The sequence below is a fragment of the Petaurus breviceps genome, unplaced genomic scaffold (assembly GCF_028583685.1).
Source record: "Petaurus breviceps papuanus isolate PSGF00001 unplaced genomic scaffold, PetGlider_PUasm1.0 90510, whole genome shotgun sequence".
Lineage (NCBI taxonomy): Eukaryota > Metazoa > Chordata > Mammalia > Diprotodontia > Petauridae > Petaurus > Petaurus breviceps.
The window spans coordinates 1,308,357-1,312,720 of record NW_027187267.1 but is presented as its reverse complement, the minus strand read 5'-3'; positions in this window follow the sequence as shown (position 1 = coordinate 1,312,720).

Genomic DNA, 4,364 nt, shown 5'->3' with positions numbered 1-4,364 from the left:
CACACACACACACACACACACACACACAAACTAGCTGTGTAACCTTGGGCAAGTTACTTAACCCCAATTGCCCCCCAAAAAGCAAAAAAAAAAAAGAAAGAAAATTTCAGGGACTCCAGGAGTACTTTGAGATGATAAAGCACCTCTCTTATTGGTCACCAAGGAGGATGAGGAAATGACTCAATGTCTCCATTGATGGGAGTGACCCATCCTCTCTTCCAAGCTGTGGACTATGTAAGAACTATTCAACTCTTTCTAGTGAGAGGTGAGAGGAGAGGGTGCCCACTCTCAAATGGCTGCTAAATCAGGCACTTGGTTAAGGCCTTGGTGTTCCTAGCTGCCTTTTATCTTGCAAATGCAGGATGGAGTTTTAATGAATGACACCCAGCAACACAGAATGGTTAGTTTATACTCAAAGTCAAGTACAGTACAGGAGGGAATGGACAGATGAACACTAATTCAGTCAGGGGCATTCACAAGTGGGCATCCTCACCCAGTCATGCCACAGTGCAACATGGTAGGTGGTGGTAGCCTAGATGAACAGTGGGGTATGTTTTCCTGTCAAAGACCCAGAGTTACAAGGGACTCTGGTTCACATAGGATTTTCAGACAAAGGATCCACTCTATTAGCTCTTGGATCACTAGTGGAGTAACAAGATGAAGGAACATGGAAACTCTAAAAATTAACCAGAAAGTCCTAGTTAGGATGAAGAAGGTAGAACTATAACTATGCTGTATCAGCAAGCTAGCTGGAGCCCCAGCAGCCAGTTCTAACTACAACTGGGCTTAGCTTAAGTCTTAAGCATAGGAGAGCTGTACAATGGGAAGCAGGCCTAGGAGAATGGGGCCATAGTGTTCTCTATAGTTGCTTACTTTTTTTACTTTGTATTTCTTCTCCTGAATATAGGTGTCCAAAGAGGGAGCCTGAAATGTATGCATCAAATCTTAAAGGCAACTTTGTAATATTAAGAGGTTAGAAATTCTGGGTCCCTTTAACAGAGGTGGGGTTGCTGCATTAGGAAATATACAAGACAAGAGAAGGAGCTGAATTCCCTGGACAGCTTACCGTAAGACATAGACCTAGAGGGAATTATCTGAATGGTGTAGAACTGAGGTGAAATGTGAAATACCCATTCAGTAGTTCTGGAAACTTCATCAAGTCCTGACATTTTAAGTATCAACCTCTAGGAGAAAGAAAAGTAGTGTTAATGATGCTGAATGTTAAGTTTTCTGTCAATGAATGCTTGTGAAAACCTTTTGTTTTTAGCATTTCTTTTGTGTAGATGAAATCAATAACTTTTTCATATCTGTTCTCCCCTTTAGGGAAAGGAGGAAATAAGCCTTTATTGAGCACCAATCCTGTGCCAGGCACTGTGTTAAATGCTTTACAACTGTAAGCTCATTTAATCCTCACAACCCTGAGGGGCAGGTGCTATTGTTATCCCCATTTTACAGTTGAGGAAACCAAGGCAAACAGAGGTAATGTGACTTGCCCAGGGTCATACAATTAGTAAGTATCTGAGATCAATTTGAACTCAGGTCTTCCTGACTTCAGGCCCAGTGCTCTATCTGCTGCACCATCTAGATTTCTCTTGGGGGATTTGAGATTCTCTTCATGATCTCAATTGCCTCACTAGAAGACGTTAGAAAAAGAATTTGGCATCTTCATTTTTAGAATATTTCAATGTGAATAAGTTGACTTTGGAATGGTCACCTGGCCAAACTCTTTTGAGTTCATTAATTTACTTTTAATGCAATCCCTGACCAACAAGGCGAAGCCCTTATAATGAGCTGGGACCATTTTATTTTTTTGTCCTTGTAACCTAGGTGGCTAGAATAGAGCCTGACACATTGTAGGTGCTTACTAAAATACTTGTCAGATGGAATTGAATTTTATCAGGAGTCCTCCTGATAACAAATAGGGTTTTTGCTTCTTAAATTCACATTATTATTAATTGCTTAATACCTAACTCTCCTCTTCAGCTCCACATCTCAGAAGATACAAATAATGAAACACAAATGGGTAAGTAGGACAATTCACAAAGAAAACCCCTTCTAGGTAGCACAGCGAGTAAGAGCACCAGCTTCAGTGTCAGGATGACCTGGAGATCTAATCCCAGGCTCAGACACTTAGCACCACACCCAGAAATAATTGTAACCTTGAGCAAGTTAAAATAAAGAAAAAAAAAAAAAAAGAAAACCCCTTCTTATACAGAGGATCTTCTAGGTTCCCTTACATTCAGAAATGTCAGGTTTGGAGTCAAATGACCCACCTCCGACCCTTGGCTCTTCTACTCTGTGACCTTGAAATCACTTAACCTCTTCAAACTTCTGTTTCTCATCTATAAAATGACAGAGTTGAACTAGAAAACCTCTAAGGTCCCTTCTGGCTGTAAATCTATGATGCTATAATCCTGTTGGCCCCCAGGGAAGAGAAGTCAGGGCTTAGTTTTTTTTCAGTTTCTAAGAAGTGTTTGTGAGTAGAGTTCTAAACAATTTTTTATTGTAAATTTAGCAACAATCTCTAGAAATACAAACAAGGAAAGTAAAGAAAGAATTAAACCCATTATAACCATATAAGGAGACCTATTTACATTTTTAAAAGAACATATATTTCTACAAAGCAATAACAGTAACAAGTTATTAACTCTGGGTCCCATTCTGATCGATCATCTGTGTACACATAAAGTTTTGTCATTGTTGCTGTTTATATGGCATCTTGTCCTTCTAGCTGTTTTCTTCGATTTACATTATTTCCTTTGTTGTTCTATATTTCTTTATATTCCTACTATTTGTCATTTTAATGGGGAAATAATATTCCATTATATTGATATACCACAGTTTGTTCAGCCATTCCCCAACCATTGACCAGAGAATTTGCTTCCAGTTTTTTGCTGTTACAAATAAAGCACTCTGGATATTTTTATATAGCTAGGTATTTTTTTCCTTGATAATTACATCCTTAGGGTATAGTCCTAGTAGTGGTTTCATTGGGTCAAAGGGAATAAAGAGTTTTCTAACTCTTATTCTGTATTACTGGATTGCTCTCCAAAGAGATTGCACCAATTTACAATCCCAACAAGAACCATATTAACAAGTCTGTTTCCCCACAGCCTTACCAACATTGAATTGAACACTTTAACCTACATTAGCCATGTGCCAACCAATCCTAGTCCTTTGTGAATTGGGTCATATTATAGGGAGAGAGAGTATGCTGTAGTAAATGTACCTCACTTGGCTTGAACCCCTATTCCAGGAAAAAAAATAGAAACCCTAGAAAGTCAAACTCGGGACTAGATAAACACTTTCTACTATGCAAATAGACCCTAGGCTAATAACAACAAGAGAGAATCAGTAATAACATATAATAGGAACAGAAATGGAAATGTAAGACAATAGAAGCATTCTCAACACCATTTCTTTAATGAATTACATATGTTAGGTAGAATATTAATAGGATGGAGAACAGAGAAGACTGATGAAAATAGTGAAAGGTTTCAAAACCATGTCGTGTGAGAATTATTTTAAGAGTAGTGATTGTACTTGGGACCACTCTCCCAACTCACAAATTCATGAACAATTCAGATCCCCAGCATGTGTTTAGTTCTAAAAGTACCCCTCAAAGGCAGTGAGGTTTTTCTAATGTTTTTGGCTTGAGTTCCCATTCTGTTTTGTTCACTGCCCCAAACACAGTCACCAATGATTGACATACCCATATTATCTACCAAATTGGGGCACATTCTCCTCTCTACCACTTTGATGCCTGGGTGGGTGGGCTCAAGCTTAAAGTGGCCACTATGAATATTCACCACATTCACTTCTGTATGGCATAGTCATTACCAAGTCAGTCCCTTTCTGCAAACTACTGCTGAGCTGAGTCCTTTAAGATGCTCTCTAGGGCTAGAATCCTTACTGGGTAAGGGAAACTCTAGAATGAACTCTAGTTCCTGGACCTCATGTAGATTTTCTGATCTTTTGAAATTCACCAGTTCATCACCTAGTCCTTTCTCTCTCCAAAATTCATTCACCTAAGAGCAAAAAGATCAATGTTAAAGAAACAAAGATGCCATGTGTTCATGGGCCACATGGTAGCCAAGGTAGAAAGATTAAGGACCAAGGCCTCCTTTTCCACCAAGAGGCTTACAGAATGTTTTCCCTCAATGACCACCAGGAAAGAGAGTTCAGTTTGACTCCTTAATACCTTCTATATGCACCCTCATTTACAGCTTCGAAGCCAATCACAAGGTTCTTCTTCACTACTTGTTAAGGAGACAAGAAACAGTCACCAATACTTACACAGAATTCTCTAAACTGAACAGGGCTTCTCTATTATACTGACGGAAACAGGTTCACCAAATAGTTAG